Here is a 19,532-nt window from a genome sequence, read left to right on the forward strand (position 1 = left end):
ATGCTTCAGGGGATGGTGGGAGGGGTTGTTGAACCACCACTGGAACGTTTATATCCTGCACAGGGTCGGCAGGAGGACGAGCTGCAGCAGCGCCCTGAGCGCTCGCCGCCATCTGTGCGGAGAGAGCCTCCACCCTGCGGTTCAGGAAGATGTTTTGCTCAGTCATTTGATCCAACCGAGCCGTAAAGGCTGTGAGAATGTGCTGCAGCTCACCAATCACGTCTCCTGCAGACGCCTGCGCTCCCTGCTCTCCCATTGGTCGTTCAACAGCCGGGTGACGCCCCTTGGAGTCCATGACGCTGGCCGAGATATCCTGTTGGGAAAGTGTAGTGACACGGACCCACAACAGGGGGCGCAAATGAACGGTCAATAGATGAGCCAAAATATAACAATTTAATGTTGTGAATGTGCACAACGAACATACAGAAAATCTCAGAATATCATAACAGTCAATACACAAAGGTGACGTGTGGGCAGGCTCGAGGATAGAAGACGTCTGTCCTGAGAAGAGCCGGAACCACACGATTTCCGCCGCCCCAGAACCTGGTGAATACTGGAGCCGCCAAGTCCCGAATTCCCAGGTGATCACCGTCCCCGACTGTCGGATCTGGTACTGCTGGCGAAGAACAAAGACAGTCAAGTGTGGGTGTGTGTACACCCAGTAACAACAACGGTGGGAATGCTACCTCCACCTCTCACTCAATAACTTGCAGAGTACTGAAGATTCCTCAGGGAAAAGAGTGCCTTCTAGCGCTCTCTCAGCTTCCACTGACAGCGGTACTGGTACTCCTGCAAACACTCACAATATACAAACAATATTGCAAAACGGCTGAGGATATTACCTCCAATGAAGTATGATATCTCGGCAACGAGGTGGAGATGATGTCTGGTCTTTATGGAGTGAGATGATGTTGAGTAGATGGGTGACAGCTGTCAAGAGGTAATGAGCGACAGCTGTCACCCCCGGCTGTGTCCATGGCGGCAGCGCCCTCTCGTGCCTGAAGCCCGCACTTCAGGCAGGGCGCCCACTGGTGGTGGGCCAGCAGTACCTCCTCTTCTGGCGGCCCACACACAACAAGGTCACTGGGACCCTTAGGTTGAAAGCGTACATGCACGAACACACACACACACACACACACATGGTCAGCCTTATATATTAGATCAAAGAGTCGCTCACTGAGCCCTTATTTTTGCAGTTCACATGGTACTCAGGTCAGGTAGCAAGCATCAGACATTACTTACTATGTTGTAGCAGCTGGCTAGGGTGCACTTTAATTACAATCCGAACAGGCCAGCATGTGCCGCGAGTGAGTTAAGCGCACATTTTTCAATTAAAATGTACCTGCTGTGTACAGCATGCCAGAGCATTGCAGTGATATGACATGCTATCACCTTTTATCATCATTCACTTAAGTCTCATGAATGTCACAAATTGTTCTATGAAAATTAATGATGACAACATACACACAATGCAGCTTACTACACCTTAACTAAAGTGGCATGAAATATACAATGACATGGCTAAAATTCATCTCTATCACCCGTGCGTAGAACAGGTAACTCAGTTGGGTACATACTAAAATCAGTTTCACACATCCAGTGTTTCAGAACAACACCAAAATAAATCATGCTGTTTTTAGTGTGTAAGTCTATTTTCAGAATATTCTTTTTCCCATGTTGATGTTTGACAGTAAAACTGAGACCTCATAGTGGCTGCAACTGCATTTGACATTTTCTCTGCTGCTTTCATTAAGTAAATTCTGTGTAGAAATAAGTCCTAAATAAGTAAAAGAACTGACTCATTGGATAAAATCAATTTAATTATGAGCAGGATTTCCATCTAAAAAATAAATATATGTAGTCCCAACTAAATAAAATTCAATTATCTTGCATGGATGTGCTTTATTTCAGTTGGAGCTACATATATTTATGAGATAGAAATCCTACTCATAATGAATTGAATGAAGTTCATCCAATGAGTTATTTATTTATTTGTGTATAGGCCTGTTGCTGCCGGTGATTATCTCTGGATTCTGTAGAATGAAGTGGACGAGAGTCCACAGCTCCCTCAGTCCATTGCAGGTTCCTTCACCGGCTAAGGCCGGTGTCGCCGACCGAACGGTCCCCCTTAAGATTCGCCCCCTCACCCCCTGCCTTCACTGCCCATGCGTCATTTCTGAGGGTCAGCAGCAATTCACCGATTATATCACCTTGTTTCTGCTTCAAACTGCACTCCAGTCATCATCTGTCTCAGCGACAGATATCTGAAGCTTTTGTACAACAATCATTTTCACATAAATTCAGCATTATTTCATAATAAAAGACAAGGGAACGATCAGAGCAGCACGTCTGAGTCTGCTGACACATACACAGTGAAGACAGGGCAGACCAACTTTTAGAAGGGACCGTTTGCTCAACGACACTGGTACCCATTTACAGCTGGATGGACTGGGACAATGTATAGATTAAGTGTCTTAAGTGCCTTTTATTAAAACTTAGAATGCATTTCATTTTAAACACTCAAGTATGTAGTATCGCCTCTAGCTTTAAAGCCGGATTTGAATTCTGTGCTACTGCACATCATCATCTCGACTGACATTCAGACAGATGGTTGCGTGGATGTTATGAATAAAATATACTAGAAGAAGCCTGGAGTTAAAAACAATGGTGGCTGATAGGGGCCACAACACCAAATTAACACCACACCAGCAAATGCAGAAAACATTTACAAATTCAAAAAACACCAGAGTCATTTCAACAGCAGGTAGTCACATCAAACAACATCTTGCAAACACTTGCAAACAGAGAATACAAACATATCCTACAGCACATGCAACAATTTAATTTGATAATGTGCCTGCTGCCAATTCAGACAACACATGAAAATACAGAGATGTTTTGCAGATTTTTGCAAAATGTAAGTAACAACACAGTGGAAGTGCTAACATCACAAACAGAAGTTTCTGACTTGAGTAAGAGGTTTTTGGGTGAGTTAACAGAGCTGTGTGAACTGTCAGAATGCACAAATGGCCACCAAAGCTCCCTGAAGTGAAGCAGTAGGTTTGGGAGTATTATTTTTTCATATTGATTTCAGTCCAGTTTTGTTATGTATACAAGTGCTGTGTACAATACATACACCCTGAACCCACTTATGTAAGGCGTATCTGAACATTGTACCAGACCAGTACTCTGTGTTCAATTTTAGACCAGGTTTTTGGTGGTCTGTGGCACAGTTGTTTTCTGCAGCTTCACTAAAGCAATGTTCCAACCTTGTGCCTGAAAACAACTGTTTTTTTTTTTTTTTTTAGAGTCGCACCAATGAGCACAAAGAGGGCCTTGGGTGTGAAAATTTCATCTGTCTTTGGACAGCAGGAACGACACTAGTGCTGTGCGCTGCTTTGCATTGGGTGGGACACAGGACCCTTATGGGTTAAAATCAGCCATCAATTATGTGTAGTGTACAAGAAGAACACACATTAGAAGATATAGTGGCAAGAAAATATAGTAAAGCTTGCGTGTGCACTCAAAAGAAAGTGACAATAAGATCTGATGCAATCTGGTACAGAGCATCATCACAAGGTATTGGAATCTTACATTTATAACAACCGGGTAAGATAAAAATTGTTCAGGACTTTTTGCATGACCATTCTAAACAATTAATGTAACTGTATGAACAACACAATATTAGGAAGTATGCAGGTTAACATTTAATAGGGTTTACAAGTTCTACAGTGCAGAAGACGTCTGGGAGATGTTGTGGTTTTCATGAAGTTGTCCATAAAATGTTTTATATCCTGTATACTAATCTGTAAGATGCATGAAAGTATATAGTAGATATTGAGTTGTGCCCTAATTATCTTTTCGCGGTCTACTGTAAATCTGTTGCATTATCTTTGGCTCCAGTACTAATAAGTACATGTAGGATTCCACTGAGGCAGCGCCGTTCTCACGGCTCTTTAATTGCTTCAGTTGCATAATGAGACCACATTTTATCATCCGCTGTCAGAACACGGACTGCCTGATCTGCCTGATGTCTGAGTGTTGAATTATGAAATAAGGGAAGAAGAAATAAATAAACAGTTTGGCTGATATGAAAAAGTGTCAGGCAAGTGTGTAACGGCTGTTTGACGGCACATCTTCAGCGCACATTCGATAACCTTACGGGACTGATGAATATTCTGTATGACCTGATGTTAATTAGTCAGGTCTCCTCTGGTAGAGCTTTTGATTGAACAAACATCACACTGCCTTTCAGTCCACCAGCTTTCCTCAAAGTTCTCTATGTCCTCTCCTAATCATTCCCCAGTTTGCCTTCAGTTCTTAACAACCTATGGTTGAATTGTCTCCTGGCCTAGCTGGTATGTGTGCCACACAGTGGCACTATCACAAACTTACAGGTGCCACAGTTTGACAAGAAAACAGTTGACATAGTGTCCAGAATGGTGGTTGGCCCTTGCCGACCTGCTAGGATCAATGTTTTTGTGATGACTTATGAAAGCATATATTCAGGCTTTTAGAGTGCAAATGGTGAAACTCTAAATTGCAATGACACATTGCCTGGCATGATTGTAATAGTATAGTATTCTGGTTTAAGGAGCAAAAATAAGCATAATCCAAAATTAATGATTAATACATAGCCATACCTATTCAAAGGCAACCATCTGAAAAAAGTTTTATATGTGAACTAACATGTCCAAGCAAATATTACCATATTTTCTGGAGTATAAGTCAGACCTATCAACAAATGAATTTTGAAGACAAAAAAAAATATATATATACAACCCCTGGCAATAATTATGGAATCACTGGCCTCGAAGGATGTTCATTCAGTTGTTTAATTTTGTAGAAAAAAAGCAGATCACAGACATGACACAAAACTAAAGTCATTTCAAATGGCAACTTTCTGGCTTTAAGAAACACTATAAGAAATCAGGAAAAATAATTGTGGCAGTTAGTAACGGTTACTTTTTAGACCAAGCAGAGGAAAAAAAATATGGACTCACTCAATTCTGAGGAATAAATTATGGAATCACCCTGTAAATTTTCATCCCCAAAACTAACACCTGCATCAAATCAGATCTGCTCGTTAGTCTGCATCTAAAAAGGTGTGGTCACACCTTGGAGAGCTGTTGCACCAAGTGGACTGACATGAATCATGGCTCCTACACGAGAGATGTCAATTGAAACAAAGGAGAGGATTATCAAACTCTTAAAAGAGGGTAAATCATCACGCAATGTTGCAAAAGATGTTGGTTGTTCACAGTCAGCTGTGTCTAAACTCTGGACCAAATACAAACAACATGGGAAGGTTGTTAAAGGCAAACATACTGGTAGACCAAGTAAGACATCAAAGCGTCAAGACAGAAAAGTTAAAGCAATATGTCCCAAAAATCGAAAATGCACAACAAAACAAATGAGGAACGAATGGGAGGAAACTGGAGTCGACGTCTGTGACCGAACTGTAAGAAACCGCCTAAAGGAAATGGGATTTACATACAGAAAAGCTAAACGAAAGCCATCATTAACACCTAAACAGAAAAAAACAAGGTTACAATGGGCTAAGGAAAAGCAATCGTGGACTATGGATGACTAGATGAAAGTCATATTCAGTGATGAATCTCGAATCTGCATTGGGCAAGGTGATGATGCTGGAACTTTTGTTTGGTGCCATTCCAATGAGATTTATAAAGATGACTGCCTGAAGAGAACATGTAAATTTCCACAGTCACTGATGATATGGGGCTGCATGTCAGGTAAAGGCACTGGGGAGATGGCTGTCATTACATCATCAATAAATGCACAAGTTTACGTTGATATTTTGGACACTTTTCTTATCCCATCAACTGAAAGGATGTTTGGGGATGATGAAATCATTTTTCAAGATGATAATGCATCTTGCCATAGAGCAAAAACTGTGAAAACATTCCTTGCAAAAAGACACATAGTGTCAATGTCATGGCCTGCAAATAGTCCGTATCTTAATCCAATTGAAAATCTTTGGTGGAAGTTGAAGAAAATGGTCCATGACAAGGCTCCAACCTGCAAAGCTGATCTGGCAACAGCAATCAGAGAAAGTTGGAGCCAGATTGATGAAGAGTACTGTTTGTCACTCATTAAGTACATGCCTCAGAGACTGCAAGCTGTTATAAAAGCCAGAGGTGGTGCAACAAAATACTAGTGATGTGTTGGAGCGTTCTTTTGTTTTTCATGATTCCATAATTTATTCCTCAGAATTGAGTGAGTCCATATTTTTTTTTCCCTCTGCTTGGTCTAAAAAAGTAACCGTTACTGACTGCCACAATTTTTTTTCCTGATTTCTTATAGTGTTTCTTAAAGCCAGAAAGTTGCCATTTGAAATGACTTTAGTTTTGTGTCATGTCTGTGATCTGCTTTTTTTCTACAAAATTAAACAACTGAATGAACATCCTCCGAGGCCAGTGATTCCATAATTTTTGCCAGGGGTTGTATAAATCGCACTGGAGTATAAATCGTCTTATCAACTCTATAATGTAAGATTTTTGTGTACTGTTGTAGCGTACTTGTTATTATTGGCATTTATTCTTTTATTACTGAAGTTTATTTTGTTTAATATTTTGATTCCTGGGAAATTCCTATATAAATGGTTTTTATAATTATTATTAACAATAATGTACAGGTGATTTTTTTGGTATCTAAATTGCGCTGGTGTATAAGTCATAGGACCTCACAAACTAGTTAAAAACAAATAAACAAAGAAAAACCCAGTTTATACTCCTTTTCCTTGATCTTAGATTATTGTCAAATTACAGTCTGTTCCCACTATATAATCCCCCTAAAGTGATGATCTTGTTTTTGCTCTGGATTTGGACACCACTTAGTTGCTGTTACCACTGATGGACCTTAGTGAGCTTTGGCACGACAGATCATTGCATGGTGTTAAACAGACTTGAAAACTCCTTTAACATTCCTGGTCGGGTTCTTTCTATTAATATTATCTATTAATAATAGAACAAAATTCTATTAATATAGAGAATTGATTTAAACTGTCTGCTGCGAAAATGAACCCGTGTTCACTAACTGATTGGCACCATTTAGCTCATGTGTTTGAATAAGTTTTTTTTTTTTATGAGTTTGTTTCTTTGTAAACAAAACAAAACAAAAAAAAGAAGTAATGATTAAGATCAGTTAAATGGTCCTTTGGGGTCACTGTACAGTTCTTCTTCCTCTTTTGACACAGTTTCCGTGACACGGCTGTGAATCGTGGCCTTCAGCAGATCCAGAGTTTATTCAGGGGTCATTAGAGTCTGAGTGAGGGATGAAGAGCAAACACAGGAGGGTAGAGAGAGAGCGAACAAGAGAGGTCTACGGGGTGCACATGGGGCCAAAGTGCTGCAGCTAATTGGCTGAAATAAAGGAATTAAATTAGGCTGATATAATCTCGGCGGTAGGCGTCTCGGCTTCCTTTGACTTTCCGTTTCACACTTGGCAGCCTCTTCACTCCATCAGCACTGACGGGGGATTCGGTCAAACACGGCGCCCATGTCCACTCGCCCTGAAGTACTGACCCAACCGGACCAACCACATGTTTCACAAAACCTCCAAATCACCAGCGTTACGTCCCCACTGTGAATGAATGTTTCACCTTAGGCTTAATTTTATATTGCAACATTATGTATGATGTAACAAATGTAAAGGAATAAAATTAGGCTAAATAATACACAGTTAGGTCATAAAAAGTGAGAAAAAGTCGATCAATTATCGAACAGGTATCGAACAGGATTTATTTGTAAGATTCAACAGACTTTTTTGGGTTCGGGGTCCAGTATAGAGCTGTAAAATAAATAAATTATTAATCAATTATTGAATTAACTGCCAATTATTTTGGTTATGGATTCATCATTTTGAGTCTTTCTTTTAAAGTTTAGTTTCTTAAATGGGAATATTTCTGGTTTCTTTACTCTTCTCTGAGGGTAAACTGAGCATTTTTGAGTTGGGGACAAAATAAAACATTTGAAAGCATCATATTGGGTTTTGGGAAACACAGATCGACATTTTTCAGCATTTTCTGACATTTTGTGGACCAAACCACTCATCTGTTAATCAATGAACAGATAAAGAAAATAATCATTAGTTGAGCACTTTTCTAGTTAGTCATTTTGGATAAAACACATATAACAGGATGTGAAATTCATAAATACAAATTATCACTTGCACTCTTGTCATTTTTAAAACCTTATATAAAAAGTATGACCCCAGAACACAGACCATTTAGAATAAAGCTGACACCTAATTTATTTATGTATGTATTAAATTAAAAAAAATTCTATACTCATTTTTGGTTGGGTTTAATGTGATGTTTAGTTTGTTAGGAATAAAATTACCAAGCACTAATCAACAAAATGCTATTTTAAAAAATGGTTATCTAGGATTTATGACTGAAAAGTTAGGAAGCTGTCTTTTTTCCTCCATTTTTTGTTTCATCATGACAATATAAAGTGATGGTATATTTCTGTAGACAGTTCTATTTTGCAAGTCTTCCTTTTTTTCCAGCGTCACAGATCTTGAAATTGAACTGAAAAATCATAATCACACATTCATTTCAGCAGCTTATTAAAGGCAGCTTGTTTTCTGTCTTATTCATTCATTCCCATGTCTCCTATAAAAGTCACTTTTTTTTATCTTTTATTCAGAATATTGGGATGATTAATTGTGAGACTCCTGACTGCATATACAATACGTAATTTAGAACACTGATCTTATTGCAAATTGATGACAAAAAACATACACCATATACATGCTATTAATTTTAAATTAGTTTTCAACGGTTATTAAACTGAGTTCAGAGAGTGGAACGCCCTTGTGTCATCCCTTTGTTACTTTGTTTCTTCTTGGCAGTGTTTGCAGCAAACACAATAAGAAAATATTATTGGTTATCCTCATGAAGACGACTGTTAAGTCATAAAAGTCGACACACCAACAGCACGTGACAGAACTGAGCGCAAACTGGAGACAATGAAACCAGCTGTTATCATGAGAGTTTTAAGTTGGTGTCTGAGAGAAAACAAAATACACAGCACATCACCGTTACAGAGTCAATATAAATATTTCTCTAACTTCACATTAGTCATTGATTTGGGTTCAAGGCCTTAAAAAAATAATTTCCACAGGTGTTTCGGGAAAAACAGACATTATCAGTGATTATTCCGTCAAAGACGAACCTGTCAGGAGCACAGGCTGTTAAATCATTCCTGCCTGGCTGCAAACATCAACATGGATTTGTTGTGGCTGCAAAATGATTGTTTTGGATGTCTGCACCCAAAGTAGGTCCAGACATTAAACAATAATACTGTTTTTCCTTTCTCTCTCTCTCTCTCTCCCTTTGACAATTTGAACTCATACCATCATTTGTCCTGTTGCCATCCAATTAAATGTCCCCTCATTTTCTTTTATATGTAAAAAAAAGAAAGTTAAAGGGTAAGTAAATCATTTTCAATCAAGCCTACATTTTGAGGTTAATGTTTTAATTCAATACAAAAAATAATTGAAGAGGTGCCGTATTGACTGCAGTGATTAAACTGAATTCAACTCTAAAACACTGAAAGTAGAGCCGAGCTTGAAAAAACTGCAAATTTCACCTTTAATTTCTAAAAAAAAAAAGAACAAAGAAAAGTGTCAGTTAAAAATGTAAAATGCTGTCATAATGCACTCTGTGTGTCAGCGCAAATTAGAAATCAGCTACGGTAGGCCATAATTAGATTAACATGAAAGTTGTCATGGTGTTTATATTATTATATATGTATGTGCTCTTAAATTATCCCATAGTTTGTTATAAAATGTTAATGTGTGTGTGTTGTTGCTTGCCGGTTTGCAGGCATCATGTCAAAATATCACTCCAGCACTGTGGACTACGCAATAAAATAATTATTCCTGTTACAACTTTTGATAGCGTATGCTTATTTTGGGCAAAATAACACACAGGGAGTATCACAGTGTTCAACAACACATACTGTAAATAAGTTACACTGAAAAAAGAGAATAGTTGAACCAACTTTAAAAAACGTTACAATTGGTAAAACCTGAACAAATTAAGTTGTTTGAACTTAAGTTTGTAAGTTAGATCAACTCTAACTTACAAACCTAAGTTCAAACAATTTAATTAATCCAGGTTTTACCAATTGTAACACTTTTTTAAGTTGGTTCTTTTTTTTAGTGTATGTTATGTTACATCTCAATCTCTTAGGCCTCTTAAGCCGCTTGGTGGCAACATTCACTGAAACCAAACTTGATATTCTGTATGTTTTAAGGTTGCACAAGATGTTGATCATACTAGAATTTTGCCGGTGAAATTTCAAAGCACATTTCAATTCATGTCAGCGTAATTTGTTGTGATCTGGGGATTATTTGTTCAGGGAGGTAAAATCTGTGCTGCAGTAATCTGATGATGATATTTTGTATTGACCATGCTACTAGCTTGCTAGCAAGGGTAGCCCGGTGACGATTATGCTCTCCAAATCAGTCAGCATCTCAGAAATGACCCTGCTGAGATTGAGTGTGTGTATATAATGGATCCTGGTAATGTGATCATCAGGTAACACTGGTGGCTATCAAATTTAGATGTATTTTTTTTAACCATAAATTTAACAATTGTAAAATTAGATAGCTGTGTCTAGTTCCATATGGGCAAGAACCCGTGACAAATGGCTACATCACCAAGCTGCCAGTCCAGCCATGCAGAAGCTATGCAGGAAAAAAATCCTGGTTTCATTGTGATATATAGTTATTATTTGATTGGGAGATTACTTAACATCAGGCGCTACACATGTTTCTCTATGTACAACTGGAGTTGTGGCAGGAAGGTTGTCTGGTGTAAAACTTGTGCCAGATCCCAATGCAGATCTCATTGGAATTGGTCTGGTGACCCAGAAAAAACTGGTGGCAGCCGAAACTAAAAAGTGGGAGGGATGTCGAGGAGATGAACATTAAATGAATTTAAGTTGCTCTTGGCTACATTGCCCTTAGTGTTTGATTAAACGTCATTGAAAGAACAGCACAGGTGGTGTTGTTGGGTTTTTGGTATTCTGTCTCCGTGTGGGTGAGCGGCAGAGGTTGGCACTCCTGACAGCTGTGGAAACATGACAAATCACTTGTCCACAGCAAAAAGACAGAAAGTCTGTGGTTGATAAAACTGGTTGGCTGAGTATTTGTCATTGACAAAGGACAGCGATACTTTGGTGTATTTGTTTTGATATTTAACAGGGTTTGAACAAACCTACCATTTTCAAGTGTTATAGCTTGTACGGTCTTATTTGTGTACTAAAAAGCTAGCAGCTGCAGAAAACCTACAGTTAAACTGAATGTGTCATAGATTAGCTGGTCTGTCTCTTTCGAGCAAATCAAGGCTGTGACAGACGTTGGTCAATTAGCGGGCTTATCATAAATACGACAGGCTTGACCTCAACATCCAGCTGTGTTGGTTGAACTTTCCCTCTCATTAGCTGATGGAGTCCCGGCTAAGAGACTGAGGTCAGTTGATAGAATCTGGGAACCACTCAAGGAAACTAATTAGCCAAGTTTCCAAAACACATTCAGGCAATGTACTGAGATTCTGTGTGAACTCAGACATTTGGGAAACAGAAAAATTCAGTAAACAAATCTGTTTCCTGTTAAATTCTGCTGTTGGAGGATACAGATTTTGAATGTCGTTTAATTGCAGCTTTATGCTGTTTCAGATGTTTGTAATCTGTATTACCAGTATTTAAAAGCTTTGGGTAAATCTATACTTCAGTTATGTTTGTTTTAAAGGTGTCGGTTGACAGCGAGCAGAATTGGGGCCAATCAAGACATTTTTGGATTGAGTCTGTTGGATTAATTAAACATGAGTCATGATCAGTCTATATTCCATTTGCGTAGCTCCGTTTCATAAGATCTGTGCTGATGAGCCTAGCTGGCTCGCTGTGTCAATGCTTTCTGCTTGTCCATCAGCAACGTCACATTTCGTACACTGAGCTTTGCTTCAAATATACAGTAAAACTGTTTCTGGCGGATGCGGATACGGATGCGCTTCGTACCATCTAATGAGGTAGCGCTTTCCACAGGAACACATGAGCTTTTCTCATCATTGCCAGGAGGGCGAAGGGTCCTAACACCCTCACACACACCTTTGAAGATATATTTTAAAGACATTTTTGAGTATAAACATCATAATTCTTCCTCTTCTTATGATGATAAATGTATTGCTGACAACTAAAGCACAACCTTCAGTCTTTCATCCATGTCATTCAATCAGTATTACTCTAAGTGTTCTCATTTTACTACTACGATGGTGCGCTAATTGGAACCGATAAGAGCCATATAAAATAATCTGTTTTGTAAAAATAAATAGATATATAAATAAACATTAAGGAGCAGCTTGGCTTGAAGGTAGTTTTTTTCTTAATGCATTGCATCACTGCTAATTGTCAAACATTTGCCTTTGTACAAGTGTATTATCTTGGAAATACAAGTATGGGGATCAGGGCTTGGTATTGACAGATAATCAATATTAAATGACCAAGATCAGGATTGGGGCAAAAAGCTTAATCAGAATATCCCTGATTTTGGGTAACCATACAGTGCCTTGGAAAAGTATTTGGTCCTGTGGAATTTCACACATTTTAATTTATTTATGCATTTCAAATACAAAAATCAAGTTTCTCAATATAAAAGTTCTAAAATTATCTTCCTTAAACTCAAACTCAAAGCAAATCTCTACAACTTGATATAAATTAATTAAAAATATAAAAGCCAAGAAGATGGGTTGCACAAGTAATGGGCCCCTTTGGTATAATACCTGTAAATAATCAGTTTTATTGCCAGTTTTCTTCAGACATGTAAAGGGATGGATACATGAACATTTCTAAGTCACAGTTATGAAGAAATACAAACAGTGTGGCACTGCAGCTGGTCTGCTCTGTGTAAGCCTGATCCCTTCAGATCTCAGAAGCTAAGCAGAGCAGGATCTGGTTAGTACTTGGATGGGAGACCTCTTTGGAACACCAGCGGCTGTGTGTGTTTCTCCAGGTAAAACTGGAGTTGCGTCAGGAAGGGCATCCAGCGTAAAACTTGTGCCAATTACCAATGCAGATCTGGTTGCATCTGCTGTGGCGACCCCTAACAAAACCGGGAGCAGCCGAATGAACAACAACAACAAACAGTATGGCACTTTATGGTAAATCTGTGTGGAGTAGACAGTTCTCAAAAACTGAGTGACTGTGCAAGAAGGAGAAGAGTGAGGAAAGCAACCAAGACACCCAGACAACCCAGATGTTATAGGCTTCTGTGGCTGTGATTGGATAAATTGTGTATAGTGCATGTTTAGCATTTTGTATCCCCAGTTATACAGCTTCATGATGAAGTGGTATAGAGGAGGATTTTCTTTCACCAAAACATCAAATCTAGCTTTACATACCAGATATACCTTCTGGCAAATTGTAGCTGAACTTTCAGGTCATCTTTTTAAGAAAATCCTCCTCTATACCACTTCATCATGAAGCTGTATAACTGGGGATTCAAAATGCCAAACATGCACTATGCACAATTTCTCCAATTGACTTCAGACGGTTCAAATAAGACAGAAATAACTCACATCTGTCTCTGTAAACCCCTGCCCCAGTATTCCAACCCAAACACAGAATCATAGAAAATGTCAAAATTCCAATATGGGTTGTCATACCTGACAGAACTCCAGAATAAAATCCATGATTCAAAAATAACAAGTCCCACAAACATTTGATAAAATACGTATATTAAAGCGTGTGTTGTTGTGAATAAAATAATCTATTCCATCTATAGTTACAGCTGCCTCCTCAGAATAACATTAAGATTACATCGTAAATGAGGTGAAACTAAACTAAATGGAGATTCTGTGTGTGTGTGTGTGTGTGTGTGTGTGTGTGCAGCTGATTTGTTTGCCTGAAGGTGTGTGAGTTGAGTGATTGGCTCAAATAAACTACAGCTTTGCTTTTGTGTGAGAAAAGAAAGTGTTTGCAAAGAGCAGGTGTGTGTATCTGTGTGTGTGTGTGTAAAGCATTGCTCCTTTTGCATTGTTCTCTGCTGAAAAAATGCAGCAGGTATTGCAGCCTTCCTATTACATATTAAGCCTCGGTCCCACCAAATAATAAGCCATGAATAATGAGCCATGCATGGGTGTGTCAGTGATGATTCAAAGAATGATCCACGTTTTAAGCTATCACGTATTCGCTACTAAGGCGCCTCTATGTGCCACTCTGTACCTCACATGTGCCAGGTATCAGCCTCTAGTGAGCCACGACCGACCTGTCGTTTGAGCCCCGTCCAGCCTCGAGTGGCTTGTGTCACTGCATATGATCCACGTCAAGCCACATATGATCCATGTAATGCCATGTAACGCGATGTTGGTGCACAGTTAGGCATGGGTTTGGTCCAAACCTCCAGCCCTCCCGCACTTAGTCCCTTTAAAGTGTGGGTTTTCAATTCACAGCATCCATTCAAGATGTTGTCACAGTTCAAAAAAAGACACTCTTGCACAGTCCGGACAGCATGCGCCGTGCACCAGGCTGCTATTCACCTGTGTTCCAGAGTCATTAAATGCAGCAGACCAGCTAGAACCGAAGCACAGGTTCCCGGACAGTCACCTCTGCGCTTCTTCTCACTGGCTTTATTTCGAGTCATTGCGTCAGTGCGCACAGAGCTCATCTGATCCATAACAAGATGTTAAATCTATCATAGACATACTTTTACAGCTGATGATATACAACCCCAATTCCAATGAAGTTGGGACATTGTGTAAAATGTAAATAAAAACAGAATACAATGATTTGCAAATCCTCTTCAACCTATATTCAATTGAATACACCACAAAGACAAGATATTTAATGTTCAAACTGATAAACTTTATTGTTTTGTGCAAATATTTGCACATTTTGAAATGGATGCCTGCAACACATTTCAAAAAAGCTGGGACAGTGGTATGTTTACCACTGTGTTACATCACCTTTCCTTTTAACAACACTCAATAAGCGTTTGGGTACTGAGGACACTAACTGTAGAAGCTTTGTAGGTGGAATTCTTTCCCATTCTTGCTTGATGTACGACATCAGTTGTTCAACAGTCCGGGGTCTCCGTTATCATATTTTGTGCTTCATAATGCGCCACACATTTTCAATGGGTAACAGGTCTGGACTGCAGGCAGGCCAGTCTAATACCTGCACTCTTTTACTATGAAGCCACGCTGTTGTAACACGTGCAGAATGTGGCTTGGCATTGTCTTGTTGGAATAAGCAGGGATGTCCCTGAAAAAGACGTTGCTTGGATGGCAGCAGGTGTTGCTCCAAAACCTGGATGTACCTTTCAGCATTGATGGTGCCATCACAGATGTGTAATTTGCCCATGCTATGGGCACTAACACACCCCCATACCATCACAGATGCTGGCTTTTGAACTTTGCGCTGGTAACAATCTGGATAGTCTTTTTCCTCTTTTGTCCGGAGGACACGGCGTCCATGATTCTGAAAAACAATTTGAAATGTGGACTCATCAGACCACAGCACACTTTTCCACTTTGCATCTGTCCATTTCAAATGAGCTCAGGCCCAGAGAAGGCAGCGGCGTTTCTGGATGTTGTTGATGTATGGCTTTCACTTTGCATGGTAGAGTTTTGACTTGCACTTGTAGATGTAGCGACGAACTGTGTTAACTGACAATGGTTTTCTGAAGTGTTCCTGAGCCCACGCGGTAAGATCCTTTACACAATGATGCCAGTTTTTAATGCAGTGCTGCCTGAGGGATCAAAGGTCACAGGCATTCAGTGTTGGTTTTCTGCCTTGCTGCTTATGTATAGAAAGTTCTCCAGATTCTCTGAATCTTCTGATTATATTATGGACTGTAGATGATAGAATCCCTAAATTCCTTGCAATTGAACGTTGGGAAACATTATTCTTAAACTGTTGGACTATTTTTTCCACACAGTTGTTCACAAAGTGATGATCCTCGCCCCATCTTTGCTTGTGAATGGCTGAGCTTTTTGGGGATGCTCCTTTTATACCCAATCATGAGACTCACCTGTTTCCAATTAACTTGTTCACCTGTGGAATGTTCCAAACAGGTGTTCTTTGAGCATTAAACAATTTTCCCAGTCTTTTGTTGCCCCATCCCAGCTTTTGAAATGTGTTGCAGGTATCCATTTCAAAATTAGCAAATATTTGCACAAAAACAATAAAGTTTATCAGTTTGAACATTAAATATCTTGTCTTTGTGGTGTATTCAATTGAATATAGGTTGAAGAGGATTTGCAAATCATGGTATTCTGTTTTTATTTACATTTCACCCAACATCCCAACTTCATTGGAATTGGGATTGTATTACAGCTGCAGAACCTTAATTACTTGCAACCTTTTAAAGTGATGAGGGTTGTTAAAAAAGGAGCTGCCTAATGTCAGTAGTCCCTCAGATTTTTGGTGTTGGATGTCACCTTGGTAACACTTCCTACAGATTCTTGTATCTGGCACATATTTTGATTCCAAAAATAAGCAGTTGTAGGAGTGTGGCATAATACTGCCAGCTGCACGCACGGATAAAAAGACAAATGGAATATAGTGCATTAGATGTCATTTATTTTTTTAGGCCACTTTAGTGGAGATGGCGAGCAGGTTGTCCAATATTCAGTATGTGGAAGATGTTGCACCTTCAGACAAAATATTGTGAGTCAAATAAAGGTTCATTTTTACTGAAAAGAACATTCATGTTAGATGAGTGACAATACATATCCGTGCATGATGGTCAGTAGCGCACAACAGCTGCAGCAGGAGTACCAAAAAGTCAACATAAAACTCCATTCCTGCACATAAAATTCACTCTGTCACTCCTTTGTGAAACCATGAAGTTGGACAGATGCCTGAACATCAAGCTTTCAGCTGTTTTCATGAAACAGGCTTTTGTGAGGAAGAAAGTGTGACGTTTTCTAGTCCTGTGAGAGTTGTTCATTCCACTGAAGACAGAGTGTGTGTGTGTGTGTGTTTGTGTGTGTGTGGCGGGGCATCGGTAACATGTCCTGTTTATCTGAGAGTATGATGCCTTCAAGCACAATCTTCACATTCAACTTGAAACAAACAAACAAGACACCTTCCAGAACTTCAGCATTGTTGTCATTAGGACTAGAAGTCCTCTCTGTCTTTGTTGAAGCGGGTGTGAAGGTGTCTTTGTGGTGTGACAGAGGAGTGTCCGCACTAATCCACAAACAGCTGCAGGCAGGTTCAGAGAGAGCAAGCTGTGGTTGTTCCTGACCTGCCGTTTGGCAGTCACACAGTGAAGTGACATCTTGTGGAAGAAAACATCCAGGTGTGCCAGTAAGCTGGGAGTAACGACATTGTCTGCTATTCTCATATAATGGCAAGAATGGTAAAAACAGCAAGAATGGTATCAAAGGTCAGCATTAGTTTGTACAGGGGTCAGATGTTAAAGTTGCTCTAAATATTGTAAAATGTGATGCAAATTATTGGTTGAGTTAATAGGGTTTTAAAAGGAATAGTTTGCACTATGTGGCATGCTTAGTTATCATGTTACAGGGTAACATATGTCACATGTCATAGAATCCAATGGACGTCGAGATTGCTCTACCTTTACCTTGCAGACCAGGCATTCAACACAGTCAAAACTATTTCATTTATTAATCCTATTAGTTCAACCAGTAATTTGCACCACTTTTTACCAAAATTGGAGCAACTTTAACTTTTGACCCCTGTACAAACTGAAATTGACCTTTGTCACCATTCTTGTTGTTTTTACCCCATAACTCTATAGCATTCAGTCATAGATAGTCCAAACTATACCTCTTTGGTATTGTTGTGATCAGACAAATAATGTGGTATAGCTTTCAATATGATTGAAGCGTTTTTAAGTTTTGACCCCTAATTGACCCCTACCTGGCCGACTACTGAAAATTCAAGTGGCTACTCTTTTTTTCAAAAGAGTAATGTCTAAGGAGTATTTGTGCCAACTTTGGTGCTTCTTTCCAGAAATGAACAATTATTACAGTTATCTGCTCCACTAAGATAAGATAAGGTAATCCTTTAATAGTGTCACGATGGGGAAATTTACAATGTTACAGCAGCACACAGGCAGTCACTGAACAAGTATGCAGAAATAAGGTAAAAGAAAAATAATTACCAAAATATGGAAGTCAAGTTCTTCCTGGATTAACAATATATACAGTATTACACTATATAGACATAGAAAGAATGTTTTGTAATATTGCATGCAAGTGTTCAAATGATGTTGTACACGAGTGTACACAGAATGTGTAGTATTATTGCAAATGGCTGAAAAAATGTTATTATAACGATATTAATGATTTGAGTGATCTGCACTGGTTGTGGAGTCTGACAGCAGCCGGAAGGGAGGACCTGCAGTATCACTCCTTCACACCCTTTGGATGGAGCAGCTTCTCACTGAAGGAACTTTCTACTGCAGCTTTCTTTGCACCACCAGTTAAGCTATGAGCAGCAGGTTCAGCTGGCAGACACCAAAAGCTTGGGCTATCTGGACTTTACAGTCAGACAGAAAACAGTGCAATGTTAAAATTAGACACCCAACAGAATATAAATGATCACAAATACACATTCCAAGCATCCAGTGACACATATAAATTGTTATTCAGGGAAAGACAGACCACCTTAGGATGTAAAATTGTTTTTCTTCCTTTCTGTGAGTTAAAACAACTTTAATTCTTTAGCAAGATGCAGTTTTCAGGGACAACTATACGACCAACCTGAAAGCAGCACCCACAGTAAGAATATTAGTGGTTCCAGAGGTGACCCTTGTAGGACATTAGAGGTCAGCTCCAGGATGCCTCCACACCTGAAAATAAACTTTAGCTCATTTAGAATATGTGTGCAAAATTTCATGCTTTCATCACAAAAATGCACAATTATTTTGCAAATCTATCTGTGTGTTTCAGATGGTGTAGCCATCACCGCCGACATACTTCCATATGTTCTTTACTTTGGCACTTGTGTTAAGAAAAATATCCTCTAGAGGGCACTGCATACTTCCCAACCACACAGTAAAACTGGAAATGCCAGCAATTACTAAGATAATAGGGGCCATGTCTGTGTCAAAGGTCAAAACAGGCATTTCAAGGTAATTTCAGGGAAAATGTACATGAAAATGTACCATGTAGAATCTTTCAGCGTTCAGCTATTACCACGGCAGCACTTCGGTTCTTAACAGTGTTTCAATGACTTGATAGAAACTTATATATCGTATGTAACGTATATCTTATCAATAAATGGCTCATAAATGAAGACTCTATGACATACGAGGTCTGTCAATAAAGTAACGGTCCTTTTTATTTTTTTCAAAAACTATATGGATTTCATTCATATGTTTTTACGTCAGACATGCTTGAACCCTCGTGCGCATGCGTGAGTTTTTCCACGCCTGTCGGTGACGTCATTCGCCTGTGAGCACTCCTTGTGGGAGGAGTCATCCAGCCCCTCGTCGGAATTCCTTTGTCTGAGAAGTTGCTGAGAGACTGGCGC

The 19,532-nt window shown here is 39.3% G+C and overlaps 1 protein-coding gene and 1 long non-coding RNA gene across 4 annotated transcripts in view; both read left to right on the forward strand.

The window, feature by feature from the left end:
- Positions 1-19,532, forward strand: part of ntn1a (netrin 1a) — a 148,987-nt gene that overhangs the window by 67,708 nt on the left and 61,747 nt on the right. The gene's annotated exons all lie outside the window — the stretch shown is intronic.
- On the forward strand, positions 16,079-18,919 carry LOC117526175. Its single transcript, XR_004565224.1, has 3 exons — positions 16,079-16,088; positions 17,794-17,799; positions 18,803-18,919. It is a non-coding gene; the product is annotated as an uncharacterized LOC117526175 (long non-coding RNA).

This window comes from Thalassophryne amazonica, chromosome 15, assembly GCF_902500255.1.
Source record: "Thalassophryne amazonica chromosome 15, fThaAma1.1, whole genome shotgun sequence".
NCBI classification, from domain to species: Eukaryota; Metazoa; Chordata; class Actinopteri; order Batrachoidiformes; family Batrachoididae; genus Thalassophryne; species Thalassophryne amazonica.